Source organism: Lithobates pipiens, unplaced genomic scaffold (genome assembly GCF_037356315.1).
Source record: "Lithobates pipiens isolate NorthernLeopardFrog02 unplaced genomic scaffold, aLitPip1_a1.2 Scaffold_30, whole genome shotgun sequence".
Lineage (NCBI taxonomy): Eukaryota > Metazoa > Chordata > Amphibia > Anura > Ranidae > Lithobates > Lithobates pipiens.
This window is the reverse complement of record NW_027507791.1, coordinates 6,736,867-6,760,439: the sequence shown is the minus strand read 5'-3', so window position 1 is coordinate 6,760,439 and position 23,573 is coordinate 6,736,867. Positions and strand designations below refer to the sequence as shown.

At 41.5% G+C, this 23,573-nt stretch overlaps 1 protein-coding gene and 1 pseudogene across 4 annotated transcripts in view; both read right to left on the bottom strand.

The window, feature by feature from the left end:
• Positions 1–23,573, bottom strand: part of CEP128 (centrosomal protein 128) — a 373,597-nt gene that overhangs the window by 310,993 nt on the left and 39,031 nt on the right. The gene's annotated exons all lie outside the window — the stretch shown is intronic.
• LOC143950433 (U2 spliceosomal RNA) lies at positions 21,947–22,053 on the bottom strand (annotated as a pseudogene).

Below are 23,573 nucleotides of genomic sequence, written 5' to 3'. Positions count from 1 at the left end.
CAGATCAAGGGGTTAAATGTGTTCCCTGGGAGGTGTTTAACTGTGGGGGGATAGGGCTGACTGGAGGAGAGAGATTGCGGTTCCTGATCACTAGGAACAGCAGATCTCTCTTTACCCGCCTGTCAGAACAGGGGTCTGTGTTTACATTGACAGATCCCCATTCTGGCTCTCTTTCCCGAAATCGCAGGTGGCCGGTGGACATTGTGGCTGCCAGGCCATGCATACCAGGTCCCCCGCCGTGCAGTGGGTGTGTGCCTGCTATGGCTCTTAAAGGAGCTGACATACAGGTAAGGCGATTCGGGTGAACATGCCAACCTGCCGCAGTATAAATGACGATTTTGATCAAATTTGTTTTAATAAAAATGCTTCTGGAATAAATAAAAAAAACTAAAAATTGTTTTCTATTTAAAGATACATTAATAATTTAGTTTACTCAGCATGAAAGGGAGCTTAGTTAGGGCCGGTTCACACTGCGACGCGAGGCGAGGCAACACGGCTCGCCTCGCCTCGCTCCCGCAAGTCGCCCCCATTCTGTACAATGGAACCGTTCTGAGAGGAGCGACTCGAGTCGCTCCGACTCAGAAAAAAGGTTCCTGTACTACTTTGGGGCGACTTCGGGGGCGACTTGCATTGACTTCTATACAGAAGTCCTCTGCAAGTCGCCGCTGAGGTCCGTGCAGGTCGCGGCGAGGCAAGTCGGAGACGCCTCGCCGCGCATCGCTGTGTGAACCGGCCCTAATGCAGCATGAGGCTGTGTATTCTAAAATATTTAAATTTTTGGTAAACTCATTCAAGAAGCCCAAGCTCTGCAAGCTAAGAACATGCACTGCATTGATGTATTCACACACTTCACAGTAACCATGATATAAAACAAAGTTTGGGAATATTCCTCTATCCCATTGTTTTGCAAATCTATGTACGCTACAAACTGATTATTTGACAAGAAATTCATCTGTACCAGGCTCCAATTGTGAGGAAGAAGCGAAAGCAGTAAAAATGAAATTGAAACCTTCTAAGCAGCTTATAAACCTTTCCGCACATAGCTAGAAGTGCTTTATTCCTTCCTTGAGGACAGAAATGGAAGATCATAAAAAAGACCCGATTTGGGAACATTTTAATGGAGTTCCGCTACCTATGGATAAAGCAGGTATGTGTGCAAATGCAACAAAAGCTGCGAGGCCTGGTGGCCCAAATGAAACATCATCATCAGAAAACGTGTTTTGAAAAAAAAAAAAATCAAACTTGGTCCTTTTATGTGGACCCAGCTAATATATGCAATTTAAGCTCTCTATGCTGCATTTGTGAGAACTGAGTGAGCCAACACCCCTGATTGCTCGGTTCAGACTGTCAGTCACAGCTCTCTGCTCTGCCCCCTCCACAGCTCAGCGCTCCATGGAGCGGCCGGCTCAGGCTCTCAGCAGCTCGCTGAGAGACGGCCCAGGCACCTGGTGGATCCCGACATCCATTGTCACGATAACACGGTGCCTGGACCGACTTCTGCAACATCAGCAGAGAGCAGACTTCAGCCTGCTTTCTGCTGAAAACGGGTCACAGGAGTGCAAAAAACTAATTGCACTCCTGTGACACATATAAGAACTACAGCTAATAAAAGAATATAATGTTATTGTTTTAATTAAATAAAATAATTTGAGCGGTTCTCCATCTATGTGCGATTAACCTAAAATCAGTTCAGATATCACGGTTTTACTAACCTGGCAGCTTATTATTCTAAATAGGAAATCTTAAATTTTGTTTGCAACGATTAAAGTTTCTAACTACCAGCAAGAATAAGTCCTTACATTTAAATCAAGCCTTTTTACTAGCGATTTAAAAACTACTTGATTTAAATCTAATCCACCCTGAAAAAGACCCTTCTGATTTGCATTTCTGATTGGAGTTTTCTGCCAGAAAAAACACAAAATGCTCCTAAACTAAAACAACTAAACAAAAAAATAAAATAAAATAAAATAAAATAAAAAAAAGCTCTATAAAAGTGTTTGTTTCTGCCAAGGGAACTGGCTTTTTTTTGTGCATGGAGCCATGCTGGAACTGAAGACATTTTCATAACACTTGCAAGCAAGCAGGCCATTAATTACAGAAGAGACATGCAATGCATCTTCTGCAATAATATACACCTACCTGTCTGCTCACAGTGTTCTGCAGCATGCACAGCTCAGAGTACTTCGCTGGCACTGTCCCCACATGCTGGGATGATTGACTCCTGCGTTTTGATATTTGATCACCTCTTCGGTTTTTAATGTTTGTTAAATTTTTTTTTTTAAAAGACAGAATTAAAAAAAAAAAAAAAAAAAAAACATTTTTTTTTTAATTTTTATATATATTTTGTAAAAATTTTTTGCAAACAGTTAATTTTTATCCTTCATTGATGTATGCTGATGAGGTGGCAGTGATGGTTGGCACTGATTGGCACCACTACTGAGCATTGGTAGGTGGCACTGATTGGCACTACTACCGGGCATTGATAGGTGGCACTGGTGATCGGCTTTTTCTCCTCACGCTATCAGCGCGAGGAGAAAAAAAAAAAAAAAAAAAAAAGAAGATTACTGAGCTTTTGTTTACATCATGTGATCAGCTGTCATTGGCTGACAGCTGATCACATGGTAGGGGGCCGGGACCAGCCCCTTACTCGGATCAGTGATCACCTGAGTCTCAGTGACTTGGTGATCACAGCGTGCTCCTGCGCAGGGAGCGTGCACAGGGGAGGAATCCTATGACGGCCTCCTGGAAATTGAGATCCACGCTGTAGCCATCATTCGGCTATGGCCCGGACCTCAAGTGGTTAACCGACAATTCTGCGGTCGTGAGATGTTGTACTCCCAAAAAAAAAAAAAAAAAAAAATGTATGTGAATTCATATGTATGTGTGTAATGTATATATGTATATATGTGTGTGTGTGTGTGTGTGTGTGTGTACGTATCCTCAACAAATAGACTTGTTCAAGGTGTTGGATTATTTTCTTGAGCCATTTTAGGTTATGATCTTGTGTATGTTTTCACATACTTTGTATTATTTTGTCCAAATAATTTTTTTCTTTTGATGGAGTCTAGGTTAGTACATCACTGATGGTTGTCTAAAATGTTTAGCGCTACACTTATCAAATTTTTGAAGGTCTTTTTATTGTCAGTAAAAGCTTACAAAAACACAAGCGCCCACGGAGGGGGCCAACCTTGGCATACCTAAAACATTTGCAAATACACAGAAAACAAGCAAATCCAAAATAAACAATAATAAAGAAAATAAAAAAATGTATTTACATTATAGCGGTGTGCAGAACAAAAGACTCCACTTACACCTTTTCAGATGTAATGGAGTCTATGCATTTCAATGAGCATAGACTCCTACACATATAGAATGCACAACCTTTAAAAAAAATAAAAAATAATAATAATTATATATATATATATATATATATATATATATATATATATATATATAATCACTGCACTCCAAATATTAGTATCTCTGCAAAATAAATGAATACAATTTAAAATAATACATAGAAGTTATTATACACCATACAAATTATACAGAATATCAACAAACTCTCAAAGGAAAATTTCATCCACATATTCTGGTCTTGTCCAAAGATAGTGATATTCTGGAGGGAGGTTTTGAGAGTAATTACTATAGTAACATCAGTCTCCTTATATCAAGAGGCAGAGATCTGCCTATTAGGACTAGTAGGGAATAATATCACCCCTATAGGAAGGAGAATACAGGTGGGTCTGTTGCTTTTTTATGCTAGAAAGACAATAGTGCTGAATTGGAAGATGGCGGAAGCTCCAATGTAAACACAGTGGAAAAATTTAGTAAATAGTAATCTACCACTATATAAGGAAACATATTGGAGTAGAGGAGATGGAGAGAAATATGAGAGAGTATGGGCAAGTTGGATAGAAAATTCCATAACGGCATCAGGATAAAAAAACAGTATGGAGATAGGGCAAGCCACACCAAAAGGGGGATTTAAAAAAAAAAAAAAAAGAAGGATTAAGAGGGATATGAATGTATATGTACAATTTTATAGTATTTGAGGACATGACTATGAATGGATTTTATGGAAGCTCATAATAGAGCGATGAATGTAAATGGTGAAATGTATACTGGATATGTAAAAAAAAAACGAATAGAGGTATTTTTTTTAAAACGCACAGAACTTTATCATGCATTTTCTTGCAAGTGAATGAGTTCAAAACAAAGGTGTGTGTTGTGCCATTAAGGCCGGGTTCACACTGGTACGACGCGACTGTCATCCAACTTTGTCCTGCAACATCGGTCCTACTGCCATTTGACTTGAATGAACAGGATACAATTTTGCACCGACTTTGGGATAGTGACTTGTCCTTTGACCAATCAAAAAATCCCAGTGTGACATACAATTCCCTTTACTGCTGCTGTAATCGCCATGTCGGATGTCACAAGCCGGATGGTTAGGATGAGGATCCGACTTCAATGATGATATTGAATGGGTTGAAAATGGACCAAAGTAGAGCAGGAATCTTTTCTGAAGTCAGACCGACTTGTGTCAGACCAGTTAACAACTTATAGTCCGCCCTCCGCAGTTTTACGTTGGCCGTTTGGAGGATATCATTGATATGGCAGCATCTAGCTGCCATAACCCCGGTATCCTCTTCTTCAGTGAGCGATCAGCTACAAAATAAAAAGGTGGTCTCTGTGGCGGATTTGCCGCAAGATCACTTTCATCAGCGACAGGAGAGGGGGCCCCCCCATCCCACTGCGATCTGGTGCTCACGGAGGATGTGATCAGGTCCGGTCACTTGCTGAGTATGGAGACGAGTATGGGCCCCCACCCGTCTCCATACAGTTGCTGGGTGGAAGTGACGTTTTGACAGCTCTTAAAGGGTCTTATTTTTTTAAAGGTTTTTTTTTTTAAATTGTTTTTTTTTTTTAGTCTAAATATGAGATCTGAGGTCTTTTTGACCCCTAGATCTCATATTTAAGAGGTCCCGTCATGCTTTTTTCTATTACAAGGGATGTTTACATTCCTTATAATAGGAATAAATGTGACAATTAAAAAAAAAAAAAAAAAAAAAAAAGGTAAAATAAATAAGAAAGAAATTTTTCAACACGCCCCGTCCCGACGAGCTCGCGTGCAGAAGCGAACGCATACGTGAGTAGCACCCGCATATAAAAATGGTGTTCAAACCACACTAATGGCAATAATTATAGCCCTCGACCTCCTCTGTAACTTAAAATTGCAACATGTACAATTTATTTTAAATGTCGCCTATGGAGATTTTTTAAGGGTAAAAGTTTGTTGCAATTCCACGAGCGGGCGCAATTTTTAAGCGCGACATGTTGGGTATCAATTTACTCGTAACCTTATCTTTCACAATATATAAAAAAAAAAAAAATGAGCTAACTTTACTGTTTAAAAAGGTGTATTTTTTCCAAAAAAAGTGCACCTGTAAGACCGCTGTGTAAATACGGCGCGACAGAAAGTATTGCAACGACAGCAATTTTAATTTTCTAGGGTGCTAGAAAAAAAAAAATGTTATAATGCTTGAGGGTTCTAAGTAATTTTCTAGCAAAAAAAACAAAAAACAGTTTTTAACTTGTAAACAAATCTCAGAAAGAGGTTCGGTCCTCAAGTGGTTAAGAGGACTCTCATAAGGAAACAGTGGAGTTCATTTACTAAAATTGGAGATTGCAAAATCTGGTGCAGCTCTGCATAGAAACTAAATCAGTGATTTCTACACATCCTGCGATATGTGCTCCCAAAGTCGGAGTGCATGTCGCACCAGTGTGAACCGAGCCTAAGAATTAACTTGGCCAATGCATACCTGTAAAAGGGCTGTGTGCGTTAATTTATTGGAGGAATGCATGCAATTTTGCTCACATTCCTGCAATGCACAAATGTCTACCTAGGAGAAGGGGGAATCAATTCAAATTCAAAGTGCTCCGGTTGCTAACATTTGTTCCAAACGTCTCTCTAATAAAAAATAAAAACAACAACAAAAAATAAATTTTATATACATTATATATAAAAAGAGAGAATATAAAATATTTTTGAATGTAAGCCCTACAAATACATTGTTGCTACCAAATATTAATACTGTCAAGATTAGTGTCTGCTTATTATGAAGCCCCCAACGTATAAATCATTGGTGGGCATATATTATCATACTAGCAACCAAAATTGTAATATATACATCAAAGGATTAATCATTGATACATATCAATGAAAAAAGGGCAAGAAAAATCTTAAATAAAACGTTTCCATATGCATATCTTTATGTTCATGCTAAACAGGGCAAAAGGTGAAGCCTAGAATTGAAAAGTGATGCACAGGCAGCTTAAATATGATGCTATGTAGCATTGGCTGAGCCCAAATATACTAGGGGATGCTCAGTGTGTATAATCACAAAAAGTATCAGTATTATAAAAAAGGTATCTTTTCACTAAAGCGTTTTAGTCAAGAGCTGAACTAACCTTACATTCCGTGTCACTGCAGATAACAATAGTCCTAGCACGTACAGCGCGGCAATCCGATCATAGAAGGAGGCCCCTTATTGCAGATAATTTATTTGCGGGCATTGCGCATGCATTTGAGGACACTGCGCATGCAATTGAGGACACTGCGTATGTGCGTCTTCCTGTTCTCTATAAAAACGCAAGTTGTGAATGTAGCAGACAGCCTCCTCCTTCTATGATCGGATTGCCGCGCAGTACGTGCTAGGACTATTGTTATCTGCAGTGACACTGAATGTAAGGTTAGTTCAGCTCTTGACTAAAGCGCTTTAGTGAAAAGATACCTTTTTATAATACTGATACCTTTTGTGATTATACACACTGAGCATCCCCTAGTATATTTGGGCTCAGCCAATGCTACATAGCATCATATTTAAGCTGCCTGTGCATCACTTTTCAATTCTAGGCTTCACCTTTTGCCCTGTTTAGCATGAACATAAAGATATGCATATGGAAACATTTTATTTAGGATTTTCCCCTTTCTTGCCCTTTTTTCATTGATATGCATCAATGATTAATCCTTTGATGTATATATTACAATTTTGGTCACTATTATAATACATGCCCACCAATGATTTATACGTTGGGGGCTTCATAATAAGCAGACACTAATCTTGACAGTATTAATATTTGGTAGCAACAATGTATTTGTAGGGCTTACATTCAAAAATATTTTATATTCTCTCTCATTTTATATAAAATATATATCCATTTTTTTTTTTTTTTTTTGCAGAATTTTTTAAATCAAAAGTTTTTGTTAAGTGTCACTACTACTACTCCCTGCATCTATGGTTGTAAGCTATCGTCTGTACATCCAATCACGTAGCACTGCAGTTATGTTAGCCTAACAGTTTTCCCCTACACTTTTCACGGCATCTGATATGAATATATGACCAGACTGTGCTAGTCGGCATTCCATCTGGAGGCGTATGCAATACTGACCAATCAAATCGGTATGTGTTTACATAATCATGACCTCACTGATGCTCCCCTTGTATGCCCTCTTTCATGATGAATATGTTGTTTTGTTGTATTGTATGTTTTTTGTTATTATTGTTGTTTTTTACTTTTAGAGTGTGCTGTGGTAGTATCTTCCGGCTTTGAATGCCCTGATGAAAGGACTATACAAGTGTCCTGAAACGCGTCGGGCTGGATGCCTACAAATTATCATGCACTAACGATTCACGATTGTACTGTACTGTTTTTATCATACTGGTGATGTTTGCACCTTAATCATATATTTTTTTCATAATAAAAGCTATTTTGTAGAATTTTCTGTTTAGGTTTCTCTCCCCTGTTGCATAGAAAGTCCCTTATACTTTTCCTTGGGTGGTACTTGTCTTTTGACAATTTGTAGTGGGGCAGATGGGGGCCCCATAAAAAATAAAAATAAAACACAAACATTTTAGGTATCCATTAAGGAGAGTTTCTAAATAGGAGAATTTGGACAGAATTTCCTTTTTGATGAGATTTATGCGACCAACAGTGGCAGATTCACCTATGCCTTCACATCAGAGAGGACTGGCAAGAAATTCAATTCAAGACATTCCGAGGCAATGCAGGAAACAAATATCCAGATGTTTGAATCTCTCCACCCATTGTAACGTCATATCAAGGGAAGCCAGGGCTTTCGCTTCAGGGTCAATTTTTAACAGTTGTGACTGGGTCAAATTCACACGAAGGGCCCTTATTGCAGATAATTTATTCAGCATCTGAAGAGCGCCCTTGTAGGGATAAACTTGGATCATTCAGGAAGGGGAGCAGATCATCTGCATACAGGGCCACCCGCTCCTCCGGCAAGCCAATGCAGAGACCTTTGATTTCCAAAGAGGTGTGGAGGGCTTCAGCTACTGGTTCCATTGCAATGGCAAAAAGTGTTTGAGAGAGGGGGCATCCCTGCCGCGTGTCTCTATGCAGTGAAAAGGACCCAGACAGACAACCCCCCAGTGCATAACCACTTAATGAAGTTTAGAGGGAAAACCATCCGCCTAAGGACCTTCCAGCCTATTGCATTCTTTTTTGTCGATTTGAGTGTGAATCACTTTTATTAAATGTTAGCTGGCTGTTGATCATCTCTGGTTGTAGTTGCGCATATAGTTGTTATATTTAATACGCAGATTTTGCCTAACTCTGTTGCTCGTCCTATTAAATAATTATCCTGCAAATTTCACAATAAGTAAACTCCCAAGCGAGCCCGCAGGGGCTGTAAACTTCTATGGCTTTTATTATCCTCCTCGAGTAGAAACAGACTGATGTTGTCGCAATAATAGGCAGAAAATTGTCAGCCGTAAAAAAAAAAAAAAATAATCTTACGCTCAAAAGTTATTGTTATTAAAAAACAAAATAAACTGTAAACAAATCCGGGAAAAATTACATTAAGAAACGATGACAATGGAAGCTGTAAACTGCCAAGACAGCTACAGAATGGAAGACTTTACGGTTCGTGATAAAATGTGCAGGATAATACAATGAGATATAATGGATCTGTAAATATAACATTATCATGTGTATAAAAAGAAGATTTTTTTTTTATTATTAATTTTTTTTTTTAACGTTGCAAAATGATGTTTTGTTTTCTCTCGGTCGGTGGCAACAGGCTGTGTATGGACAGCTTAAGCCTCCATTACGCTTAATAACCCTCCACCCCGTTCTTCTCTTAGCTCTCAGAAAGAATCGATCCCCCTTTTCAATCAGTAAGCCTTCTGTACACTCAGTAACTTCTCTTAAGCTGCCTATACATGGTTCAAAATTCATCTGGTTCAGCAGGGACCAGTTGAATTTCAATCCACCGGCAGGGGTGGCTAAAGCCCACTGTCCGCTAACATCACAGAGCCTCTCCAGTCCCTAGATGTATCCAAACAATAATGTTGTGATCCACACACATAGCTAATCAGCAGCTGGCTCAGCCTCTCAGTGCAGCGTGAGTGCCCCGAGTCAGCCTCACCCGCCCCCTCCACAGCCAGGCACTCCAGAGTACAGGCAAATGACCTCTTGCTCCTTTTTGGTTGTAATTTCAGGCGTTTGTTTTGTACGTATTTATGTGCATATTTGCACACACGCACCCCTAGGGAAAATTCATTAATATTTATGTGCATATTTGCATGTACTAGCGCATAATAATGGTCAGGGAACGCAGATTTATTTTTAATTATCATTCAGAAATACACAGTGATTGTTTATGCAAATTGTAAACAATGGACTGCATTTTAGATGAGGGGAAAAAAATAATAATAATTAAACACACAGGCTGTACTGAGCTTTTTCGAAGTTCCAGTGTACAAGAGGCCTTAACCACTTGACCTCAGGAACATTTACCCTCCCCTTCACGATCAGGCCATTTGCGTTACTTTAACTGACATTTGCGCGGTTGTGCAACGCTGTACCGAAATAAAAAATTTACATCCTCCCCCCCAATAGAGCTTTCTTTTGGTGGTATTTTATCTCTGCGTTTTTTTGTTTTTTTTGCGCTATAAACAAAAAAACAAAACAAAAACACAATGCTACAATATTGGGACAAATAATGGTAAACGTAGGTATATTTATTATAGAAATTAGAGGTATGAAGAAAAAGATCCATGTGTAGCATATAACATGGGTATCTAGTAGATATCCTGGGAAAGACGGGAAGGAGGGAAACAGGGGAAAGGTTAATTTAATAGGGGGGTGTCCTCACCCGCCCCTTTTTTTCCCCCCTTTCTTAGAGTTGGTGAGCGTGCTCTCGTTAAATGCGAAGGGATTGAACATCCCCGAAAAGAGACGTATGCTTATGGAAGATCTACATCGTAAAAAGACAGATATCGCTTATATACAGGAGACACATTTTAAAGAGGGTAGGATTGCCATTTTTAAAAAGTAGACATTTTCTAACAATATATCACTCTGCAAATGAAACTTCTAGAACATGTGGTGTTTCTATAATCGTATCATCAAAAGTACCATGGAACTGCTCGGATGTAAAAACAGACCCAGGGGGACGATAACTTTTCTTAAGGGGTAAGATTGGCAATATTGAAGTTACATTAGCAAGTATATATGCAGCTATTATTTATCAAGAGCTTTTTATTACTAAAACTTTGGCCCTACTGACTGATTTTGCTAGGGGGGGTCAACTTATTTTAGGAGGAGATTTTAATACGCCATTAATGCCATCGGAGGATACATCGTCAGGGCGGTCGTCAATCTCCCCTAAATCTCGGAAAAAAATATCTTGGGCCTTATATAAATCGCAATTGATTGAAGTATGGCTCCTCCTTCATCCAACAGAATAGGATTACACTTTTTTTCATCACCACATAAAACAGTATTCTAGGATTGATTATTTCTCAATTCCTCATTCTCAGTTACAAGCGGTACATGAAGTTTTGATTGACCTTATTACATGGTCAGATCATGCGCCGGTTTTGTACTATCCTATGCGTTAACAGACCACTTTACCTCAAGGACGAGAATATGGAGACTAAATGAAAGTCTATTACAAGATGATGAGATTCTAAAAGAGGTTAATGCAGAACTAGATTTTTATTCTCAAACTAACGATATCCCCAATAGAAATATTGGTATGGTTTGGGAAGGACATAAGACAGTAATCAGGTGGATTCTTATTAAAAATGGGTCTCGTATTAAGAAACAGCGCACTGCTCAGTTAACATCTCTGTTAAAGGATCTAGCTATAGCAGAAGCACGACATAAACATGCCCGAACCCCATTACTAGAGACTGAATTATTAATTGTACGAAAAAAAATTGCAGATTTAATGTTATTTAAAGCAAAGGCACAAATGCAGATCTGTAGGAGAATATCCTATGAATCTGGCAATAAATGTGGAAAAACTGGCTAAATCGCTTAGAGAACAGGCTTTGGGGAGCTATATTCCCTATATAATTTCATGAAATGGACAAATATGCTCATTACCTAAGGATATTGCGAAGGAATTTCAAAACTATTACACAACATTATATAATCTTCAAAAGACTTAATCTTCCTTAACTCAGATAGAAGATTCTTTAACTAAATCACAAATGCCTAGACTACCCCCTGAGTAGTAGTGGTAGTAGTGAGTAAATTATTATATGAACCATTTACATTAGAGGAGATGCAAAAGGCGATCGGATCTATGAAATCAGGGAAAGCCCCTGGCCCAGATGGTTTTACCATTGCTTATTATAAGACTATTCCCATCCCTTGGTAAACATATGCTGAAGTTCTTTAATGGACTGGGATTAGATACAACATTCCCCCGTGATACCCTTACGGCATTTATCGCAGTAATACCAAAAGAGGGAAAAGACTAGGGCTGCAACTAACGATTATTTTCATAATCGATTAGTTGCCTGATTATTGTTTTGATTAATCGGTTAATAACCTTTAAAAAAAAAAAAAAAAAGTGTGGTGTATAATTTAGTTGATATTTAACGTTAAAAAAAAAAAGCAGCAATTTATTCTTACATATCTCTATGCAGTGGTAAATATAAATAACCAACTATATGGTTAGAGAGCAAAATCTCTAATCCACTCTGAGAACAACAGTCAGAAGAGATATACTGTATATACTATTAGAGGAGATCTTCCCACAAAAAAAAAAAAAAAAAAATACATTTTAAGAAAGTTTTTTCGATTTTCTAATAGTTAGTGGGGTCAAATTGATGTTCATTTTCAACCACAGTGATGGGAAAATTTGGAAATAGAAAACTGCTTGGTAAAAGGAATTTTCAGACAGTGTATGTGGTTTTCGTTCAGAAATTATATTCATTTTAAAAATAGAATGTTAAAAACAAGTGAAAATTTCAAAACAACATTCTTTCAGCAAATGTACAATGAATTTTTCCTCTGAAAATTGATCCGTGTGGCCAGCATAAGGCCCCTTTCACACCAACGTGCCGTTCAGGCCCGCCTGTCAGTTTTTCAGGCGGACCTGAACGGGTGCTCCATAGAGCTCTATGGAGCGTCGGATGTCAGCGGTGACATGTCCGCTGACATCCGACCCGCTCCGATCCGAAAAAGTGTGACGGAGGAAAAAGCTATTTTTCCATCCGTCTGCGGATCGGATCGGATGACGACGGGCACTGCGGTCCGTCGTCATCCGATCTCCCATAGGGGAGAGCGGCGCTGTGACAGGTCCGTCCCTGCGCAGTGTGCGGAGACAGACCTGTCATCTCCCTGCTCAGCGGGGATCGGCGGAGTGATCCCCGCTGAGCAAACGGACATCCACGGGGCGGATCAGAACTGATCCGCCCCGTGTGAAAGGACCCTAAGGCTTGGTATGCAGTTTGCTTTTGTTCTGTTTCTGCAGTGCTTTTTGCTGTTCGTTTTGGTTTTTGCGCATGTGCTGTCATTTGAGTTTTTGCATTTTTTTGGCCAATTTGTTGTTGGACAGATTAAAAAACACAAATTGCTGCAAAACCCATTATAAGCATTTCTGCAGCTTCTCAATTGAAGTACATTGAACCGAAAAAGCATTGTTTTGCATTAAAAAATAGTCCCTGACCGTTTACAAATACACAGCAGAGGCTGAAAAAAAGCATAGATGGGAATGTGACCCATAGGAATCCATGTAAATGAACTGTAGTGCGTTTTTGCAAAAAGCACCAAAAAACACATAGATGTGAACCAGTTCTAAGACGTTTAGAGGCAGATAATCACTAGTGTAAGGAGTTAATTTTTTTTTTTTAACTGTAGAAGTGACATTTACAGTAGCGATTATTTGCTATTTTTGTACTATAAAGGGCTAATTTTCGTTTTTTTAACCCCATTATGTTACTGGCCGATTAATCGATTATGAAAATAGTAATCGATTAATTTCATAATCGATTAGTTGTCGATTAATCGGTTAGTTGTTTCAGCCCTAGAAAATATCCTACTGCATGTAGTAGTTATAGGCCGATCTCGCTGCTTAATACCGATCTTAAGATATTCACGAAAATTATAGCTACCAGAATTCAAGAGTACATTCCGACCTTGATCCATTTGGATCAGGTCGGATTTGTGCCTACTCGTGAAGCTAGAGATAACACAATTAAAGTGTTAAATCTACTACACGTAGTAAATGAGGAGCATATACCGTGTATATTTTTGGGAACCGATGCAGAAAAGGTCTTTGATAGGGGTTGACTGGCAGTTTATGAAAGCAGTACTGAGATACGTGGTGATTGGAGATAATATGTTTAATCGTATATATGTAAATTATATTCCGAACCTTCTGCACTGGTAAGAGCAAATGGAGTACCATCAGAACCCTTTTTGTTAAAAAACGGTACAAGACAAGGCTGCCCTCTATCACCACTCCTTTTCGCTTTGACATTAGAGCCTTTTCTCTGTATGGTTCGTTTAAATCACGATATAGGTGGAGTGAAGATAGGAGACACTCAACAGAAGGTATCTGCATATGCGGATGATATGCTGTTCCCATTAACAAATCCTAGGATCTCCCTACCGACTCTTATCTGTGAATTTCGAAGATATGGCATACTGTCAAATCTGAAAATGAATTTTAATAAATCAGAGACGATGGGAGTAGGGTTAAACCACTCATCTCATTAATTTTGAGACCAATTTTAAATTTAAGTGGACAACTAAAGCCCGAGGTATTTAGGGACATTTATCCCTCCAAATATATCTAAAGTCTTTGAGTTAAATTTTCCCCTCACTATTAAAAGAGACCGGGGAGTTACTTAATACAGGGCTCGACAAAACCCGGGCGCCAGGTCGCATTTGCGACTAGAAATAGCGGCCTGGCGTCTGGGGCATCACAGCTGGGGGTATCCTGTCACCGCGGACCCCCCGGCGTGATCGCGTCGGGCCGCGCCGACGGGGGACGGTAATTGAGCCCCCGGCTTTGAGGCCTTCTACGATCCTATGGTTCCTTCTGGAATCTGGCGCCCTCTTGTGGTGGCCGTTGGAATTACAACCAGCAATGCTAATAGGCTGGCAGGCAGGGGAAGCTCCATCTCCTTCACTTTACTCAGAACCCCTAAACATTACATTATATATATATATATATATATATATATATATATATATATATATATATATATATATATATATATATATATATATATATATATATATATATATATTGTAGACATGTCACTGGAGAAGTGATCGAGGGGGTGTACATCTCACCTAGGTTGCTACACAGTGTGAGATGGTAAATCCAGGATGGATCAGTTTCTCAGCAGCGATATGCTGCTGAGTTGTTATTTAATTTTGCCGGGCCTGGGTTTATATGGAATGGCAGGTAGGTTTGGTAGAGGGACCTGTCATTCCACATCCCCCGATCCAGTTCTGGGTTTGGGATCAGGTGAGCTTGGATCCTAATTAGCCTGGGAAGCTAAAGGCTCTGTAGGGTCTGCAGGTGATTGCTTCTCAGCCAGGGAATGAACAATCTGTGTGTTGAAGGAAGCTGCAAGCACAGCCACTGCTGGAGCTAAAACTCACCCTGCGATATCCAGGCGAAAGACGCTGTGTTTGTAAGTGTCAGATAGGTGAGCAGAACCTGTTAGTAAGCGCCCAGCCGGGCTAGGACTTTTATTTTTGTTGTACTTAGAAAGCACGGTGTTGCTGTATATTTTGTTTGCTGGACTGTTTGTACCACGAATAAACGCCAAGATCTGCTTTATAAATTCCAAGTCTGCTGTGAACTGTGTCCAAACACACCCTACCCCGGGAAGATCCCTTACAATTGGTGGAGAATGCGGGCAAAGTCGGTTGCTAGGGGCAACGGTGTGGACAGACTTGGCTACAGCTGCTTATGTCTTGGGTGAAAGCTGCAATGACACTCCAAGAACAGTCCAGCAACATGGAGGAGATACTGAAGCAGTTTATGCAAGTGAGTTTGCAACAACAGCAACGACATGAACAGTCCATGGCTGCACAACAGCAGGCTCAGATAGAGGCCAATAGACGACATGAACAGTCCATGGCTGCACAACAACAACTTATCGAGCACCTGATAGCAAATCGAGAGGCGCCTGTGGTTACTAATCCACCCATAGTGATGGGAGCCGCTCCAGAGATTTTTTTTGGGAGAAGGACTGTGCAGAAAGCGCTGCAAAAGATGACTGCTGAGGACGATGTTGAGGCCTTTCTAACAGTATTTGAGCGCGTGGCTGAGCGAGAGAAGTTACCAGCCGCTGAGTGGGCAGAGGTAATTGCGCCCTATTTAACAGGTGAACCCCAAAAGGCCTACTATGACCTCAGTGAGCAAGAGGTTAAGGACTATACTCGGCTAAAAGAGGAGATACTTGCCCGACTAGGAGTTACTACTGCAGTCCGTGCCCGGAGGGTACGCAACTGGAGCTACAGTCTGGACAAATCAGCGAGGTCCCAGATGTATGACCTAATCCATTTGGCAAGAAAGTGGTTGGAGCCAGACACTTCTACTCCTGCACAAATCCTAGAGAAGGTCGTGATGGATCGCTACCTCCGAGCGCTTCCTACTGACCTGCAACGCTGGGTGGGACAAGGTGATCCTAAGAACGCAAACGAACTTGTCAACCTTGTGGAGAGGTTCCAGGCGACTGAGGACTACCTCCGTGATGTTCCTGCAGCATCTTCACCTCCCCGGAGCGCCAGATCTGTGCCGTCAGCTGGTAAGAGACTTCCATCTATTGGGGGAGTGTGGAGGGGTGCTGATGGGGGGAAAAGGGCTCAAGTGGTGTCTCAGGGACAAAAGACTGGTGATGGTCCCGGGTGGCTAAGGGGCTCTGAAAAGGACTCCTTGCCAAAGAGACCAGGCCCTATCCAGTGTTGGAGATGCCATGAGGCGGGACACGTGTCGGCCCATTGCCCTCTTACCTCTGAACCCATGGAATGTGACGCTAGCCGGCGTCAGTCGCTATTTGCGGAACCATCTTGTGCTGCAGTTCCTGGACTAGAGACTGAACCGCAAATCTGCAACATCACAATCAATGACTTTCCTGTTAAAGCGTTAATGGACTCAGGAAGCCTTGTAACCTTGGTGCATGCTAGCCTGGTGACTGGGGACTTAGAGTCTAAAAAGCATATGAGCGTTGTGTGTATACATGGTGATACAAAAGTGTACCCTATAGTGCTGGCTAAAGTCGGGACTGAACAAGGCACAGTACAATATGAAGTGGGTGTGGTTAAAAACCTCATGCATAATGTAATATTGGGGCGCGATTTTCCTTTATTCTGGGCTCTCTGGGAAAAAAGAAAAATCCCCAAAAGGAGTGAGGATACCTCTAAGGTGGTTGCCTTGTCCACTGTGAATGATAAAAGTGTACAGGATGAAAATGATTGTTTTCCTTTGCAGGTCCTGGCTGGGGAGGAGGAGGCTCCTCCCACTGAGCAAAATATACTAGACTTAGAGGTGTCTAGCGATAATTTTGGGGCTGCACAATTACAGGACCCCACTCTCAAAAATGCGAGAGAGCAGGTTGCTGTTATGAACGGGGTACCTCAGGAACCAGATGCTGAAAAAAGATTTCCACATTTTTCGGTGACTAATGATCTTTTCTATAGAGTTAATAAGGTTAAGGATGAGATTGTGGAACAGCTTCTGGTACCTAAGCCGTACCGGCGTCAGGTGCTTGACATGGCACATAACCATGTTCTTGGGGGACACTTGGGGACTGACAAAACGCGAGAGAGGGTTCTCCAGAGGTTTTTTTGGCCGGCCATATATGATGACATTAAAAAATACTGTGAGTCGTGCCCCACATGTCAGGTTAGTGCCCCAGTGTCACATTTTCGCAGTCCTTTGGTTTCGCTCCCTATTATAGAGGTGCCTTTTGAGCGTATTGCCATGGATTTAGTGGGTCCCATTGTAAAGTCAGCTAGAGGACACCAGTATATTTTGGTAGTCCTGGATTATGCGACCCGCTATCCTGAGGCTGTACCCTTAAGAAACACTGCATCTAAAACAATTGCACGTGAGTTGTTTTATATGTTCTCTAGGACTGGGATCCCCAAAGAAATCCTAACTGACCAAGGTACGCCATTTATGTCGAAAGTAATGAAGGAATTATGCAGACTATTTAAAATCTCACACATCCGTACCTCTGTGTACCACCCCCAGACGGACGGATTGGTGGAGAGATTTAATAAAACTTTGAAACATATGTTGAAGAAAGTGGTGGCAAAAGATGGTCGTGACTGGGATCATTTATTACCCTACCTCATGTTTGCTATTAGGGAGGTGCCCCAAGCGTCCACAGGGTTCTCACCATTCGAGTTGGTCTATGGTCATCACCCTAGGGGTCTACTAGACATTGCAAAAGAGACATGGGAGAATGAGTCCACCCCATACAAGAGTGTTATTGAGCATGTAGCACAAATGCAGGACCGTATAGCCACTGTAATGCCCCTGGTAAGGGAACACCTCCAGAGGGCTCAAGAGGCCCAAAGTAGAATTTACAACCGGTCCGCAAGAATCAGGACATTCAACCCAGGCGATAGGGTCCTTATACTAGTCCCCACTGTTGAGAGTAAATTCTTGGCGAAGTGGCAAGGTCCCTATGAAATTGTTGAAAAGGTCAGTGAGGTGAACTACAAGGTGCACCAACCAGGTAGAAGGAAGCCTTTCCAAGTTTATCACATAAACTTGATCAAGCCCTGGAAAGACAGGGAATCCTTGGTGGCGACAAATACTGTTAATAATTTGTCACCACCAATCCCTCCAGTCAAGGTAGGTGATACTCTATCAGTGTCACAGAAACAGGAGGCTCAGGAATTTTTACAGAAAAACAAAAACAAGTTCTCTGACCTCCCAGGGCGTACACACCTCATCCATCATCACATTGAAACTGAGCCTAGAAGCAGAGTAAACCTTAAGCCCTATAGGATACCCGAGGCACGTAGGGAAGCCGTATCTGCCGAGGTAAAACGTATGCTTGCTCTGGGGGTAATTGAGGTGTCACAGAGTGAATGGTCCAGCCCAATTGTGCTAATCCCAAAGCCCAATGGAACTTGGAGGTTCTGTAACGATTTCAGAAAGTTGAATGAGATCTCCAAGTTCGATGCGTATCCTATGCCCAGGGTAGATGAGTTGATTGAGAAGTTGGGTAACGCCAGGTACATAACCACCCTCGATCTCACAAAGGGCTACTGGCAGATTCCACTTTCTGGTGAGGCTAAAGAGAAAACTGCATTCTCCACCCCTGATGGGCTATTCCAGTATGTAGTGATGCCATTCGGGTTACATGGAGCGCCTGCAACTTTCCAGAGGTTGATGGACTTGATTCTGCGACCACATCGTGATTACTCAGCCGCCTACCTCGATGATGTGGTCATTTTTAGCCCTGATTGGGAAAGTCACCTCTGTAAGGTACAGGCCGTGTTGGATGCCATAAGTGATGCAGGGTTGACCATAAATGCCGAGAAGTGTGCTCTAGCCCTAGAAGAGGCCAAATATCTGGGCTACATTGTTGGAAGAGGATTGGTTAGGCCACAGCTAAATAAAATTGAGGCAATACAGAATTGGCCTAGACCCCTGACAAGGAAACAGGTTAGAGCTTTCCTGGGTATTACGGGTTATTACCGTAGATTTGTGCCGAACTTTGCCTCAGTTGCTGCTCCGCTAACTGACTTGACAAAGGGCGGAAAGACAGCAATGGTCACGTGGACCCCAGAGGCCGAGGAGGCTTTCCAAAGCCTTAAGTCTGCCTTGTGCCAACCACCTGTGTTAGTCACCCCCGATTTCAGGCGAGAATTTCTGGTCCAGACAGATGCCTCTAACACAGGCTTAGGTGCAGTACTCTCACAAGTAGTGAATGGTGAGGAGCATCCAGTGACGTACTTGAGTAGAAAACTAACCCCGGCCGAGAAAAATTATGCCATTGTGGAGCGAGAATGTTTGGCAGTGAAGTGGGCCCTAGAATCTTTAAAGAATTACTTGCTAGGCAGGAAATTCAAGTTGGTGACAGACCATGCCCCCCTAACATGGATGAAGTTAAACAAGGAGAGAAATGCGAGAGTGACTAGATGGTTTCTCTCCCTACAAAACTTTAATTTCACTGTGGAACACAGGCCAGGGAAATTACAGGCAAATGCTGATGCATTGTCGAGGGTAAGTTGTCTGTGGGGACAAAAGGCTCAGCCCTCCGGTCTGAAAAAGAGGGGGGGGATATGTAGACATGTCACTGGAGAAGTGATCGAGGGGGTGTACATCTCACCTAGGTTGCTACACAGTGTGAGATGGTAAATCCAGGATGGATCAGTTTCTCAGCAGCGATATGCTGCTGAGTTGTTATTTAATTTTGCCGGGCCTGGGTTTATATGGAATGGCAGGTAGGTTTGGTAGAGGGACCTGTCATTCCACATCCCCCGATCCAGTTCTGGGTTTGGGATCAGGTGAGCTTGGATCCTAATTAGCCTGGGAAGCTAAAGGCTCTGTAGGGTCTGCAGGTGATTGCTTCTCAGCCAGGGAATGAACAATCTGTGTGTTGAAGGAAGCTGCAAGCACAGCCACTGCTGGAGCTAAAACTCACCCTGCGATATCCAGGCGAAAGACGCTGTGTTTGTAAGTGTCAGATAGGTGAGCAGAACCTGTTAGTAAGCGCCCAGCCGGGCTAGGACTTTTATTTTTGTTGTACTTAGAAAGCACGGTGTTGCTGTATATTTTGTTTGCTGGACTGTTTGTACCACGAATAAACGCCAAGATCTGCTTTATAAATTCCAAGTCTGCTGTGAACTGTGTCCAAACACACCCTACCCCGGGAAGATCCCTTACAATATATATATATATATATATATATATATATATATATATATATATATATATATATATATATATATATATATATATATATTTATATATATTTTTTTTTTTTTTTTTTTTTTATTCTAACACCCTAGAGAATAAAATGGTGGTCGTTGCAATACTGTCTGTCACACTGTATTTGCACAGTGGACTTACAAGCGCACTTTTTTGGGGAAAATGTATTTAATAACAAAAAAAAATAAGAAAACAGTAGTTAGCCCAATTTTTTTTTATATTGTGAAAGATAATGTTACGTCGAGTAAATCGATACCAAACATGACATACTTCAAAATTGTGCCTGCTCATGGAATGGCGACAAACTTTTAGCCTTAAAAATCTCCATAGGCGCCGTTTAAAAAATTCTACTGGTTGCACGTTTTAAGTTACAGAGGAGGTCTGGGGCTAGAATTATTGCTCTCACTCTCTCGATCGCAGCGATACCTCACATGTGTGGTTTGAACACCGCTTTTATATATGCGTTCGCTTCTGCACGCAAGCTTGGCGGGACAGGGCGCGTTTAAAATAATTTTTTTTTTCTTATTTTAACTTTTATTTTTATTTTTTTCAATGTTCTTTTTTAAAAAAAAAAAAAAAAAAAAAAGTGTGTCACTTTTATTCCTATTACAAGGAATGTAAAAATCCCTTGTAATAGAAAAAAGCATGACAGGTCCTCTTATATATGAGATCTGGGGTCAGAGAGACCTCACATCTCATATTTACACTAAAATGCAATTTAAAAAAAAAATTGTCATTTGAAAAAAAAAAAAAAAAATGTCCCTCTAAGAGCTATGGGCAATGACTTGGAGACAGGTGGGGGGCTAGGGGCTATCTTCCCCTCACTCGTCTCCATGTCAGGCCAGGGACAGGTCCAGATCGCCGTCACGGACCTGGCTCCTAACTTTTTTAGCTGGCTCCTAGATTCCAAGCAAATGTGTCAACCTCTGACTTAATAAATGTCAAACGTTGATGCATTCTTGGTTTGGGAGATGCAACATCCTTAAGATGTGCATTCTCCCAAAATTTCTGTATCTTCAGGCACTACCAATACATATCCCTTCTAAATATTTTTATCAAATAGCAGCAATGTTTATTGCATTTATCTGGGCCCATAAACGCCCAAGATTGAAAAAACAACAACTCTCACTCCCTAAAATCTATGGGGGCTTGGGAGTGCCTGGAAATATCAACAGGCAATTCTTTTGACTAGGTTGATCAACTGGAATCGCCAAACAACGAAATTATGGTCAAGATTGGAACAATCTCAAAGTAAAAACTCACTCACAGTGATATTTAGGCAACCCTGGACTGCCACTCCAGGGGCACATACTCCATGGGCTTTCAAACTCCAACCCTGACCCACAGCAGCCCCCATTCCGGTCAGGAAGCTCAGGGGGAGCCTGCCCACCACAAGCTCAAACCCCCGCTCCAGTCCCTCCTACCTAATTACATCCAGAGGTACTAAGCATTTCTCCCCGCTTTGCAGTTCGGATCTGGTGTTCCCTCCCGGAAAACTGTTCGGAGCTAGAGCTACCCCAATCTAGGCTAGAAGGCCAGGGACCTGACCCTCCGGATCAGACCCAGATTCAGCACCGATCCTCACCAGGAGCACCCTTCCAGACGGCTCAGACTCGATCATACATCAGCCCCCAGTTTACTGTCGGGTGGCACGACATGACCCCTACCGAAAACATCCTTCCAGGTGCCAATTACGCCATTGGAGAGTGCTAACCAAAACCTCTCTAGAGGGATGGTACAGCGCCTTCTTTGGCAACTGATAAGAACAGATACTAAACTTGATCTTAGCCAAAAGGCAGAGAAGCGATACTGGGGGGGAGGTGCTTGTACTAGAAGACATGAATCGGTGCCCCTGCTTAGTGGAGACACAGGATCCATGTCTTCTGTAGTGACAGAATGGGGATCTGCCTTGTTTACATTAGGGAGACCTCCATTCTGCCTGTGTACCAAAGCATCGGCGGGTGCTCGTGGACAACAAGTCCCCCATACCAGCCGATCAGCTCCCGCTGTGTCTAATCACTGCAGAGGCACCGCACATGCGCGTCGCAGACCCAGAATTGCAGCATCACGCACTAGGTATGAGATCTTGTGCTGCAGATCAACCTTGCCTCCTCACGGGCACAGCGCTAGATCAAAATCAGGTTTAGGATCAGGCAAGTATTAAGGGGGGGTTGGTTAGGTGCTGGTCACAGAAGGCTTTGCATTAGGGTAAAAAAACTTCTGCCTTTAGAATCACTTTAAATCATTTCCTTCTCTTGCCCAGAACTACATGTCCCACAAGTCATTTCTCTTCACACACATTCACAAGCTCTCAGGCACTTACTGGCATGTATGAATGGTGTACTTAGCTGTATGTATTTCCTAATATGCAAACAAATAATGCATTCTGTATGTAGGCCAACAAATCAGCTGACCGACTAAATTATTTTGATGAGTTGTTTCAGCCCAAGTAGCATCTTATTTGCTAGGTGAGAGTGGCGTTTAACCATTTGCTGACCAGCCACTGTATATATACGGCAGCAAGTACCTGTACATCAGTCCGTGCATGTTAAACTGTGGGTGCGCACATGCTGCATGCCACGGGAGCATCAACGTGGACTTTCTGCCGGCCACCCACGATCACAGTGAGGAAAGGCAGAATGGGGATCTAACTATGTAAATAAGCCTGTTCCCTATACTGACAGGGGACAACTCTGAAATCTTCTGTTCCTAGTGATAAGGAACAGCGATCTCTTTGTTGTACCAGGCAGCCCATTCCCACACAGTTAGAACAAACCCAGGGAACACAGTTAACTCCTTGATGTCCCCTAGTGTTAGCCCCTTACCTGCCAGTGTCTTTTTTTTAATCAGTGCGTTTTTATAGCACTGATCAATGTAATAAAGTCACTGGTCCCCAAAAAGGGTCACTTGGGGGTCAGCTTCGTCCGCCGCAATGTTGCAGTCCAGCTAAAAATCTCAGACCGCCACCATTACCATAAAAAGTGCCAACTTTTGCGCAAACCAATCAATATATGCCTATTGAGATTTTTTTTATTTTTTTTTTTTACAAAAGATGTGAATCAGAATACATATTGGCCTAAACTGATGGATACATTTTTTTTTTTTTTTTTTTTTTTTTTTAATATGCATTATACAGAAAGTAAAAAAGTTTTTTTCCAAAATGGTCTTTTCGTTTTTTGTACATAGCACAAAAAATAAACCACAGAGGTGATCAAATACCACTAAAAGAAAGCTCTATTTGTGTGTGTGTGGGGGGGGGGGGGGGAAGGACATCAATTTTGTTTGGGTACATCATCGCACAAAAGTGACACAGTGCTGTATCACAAAA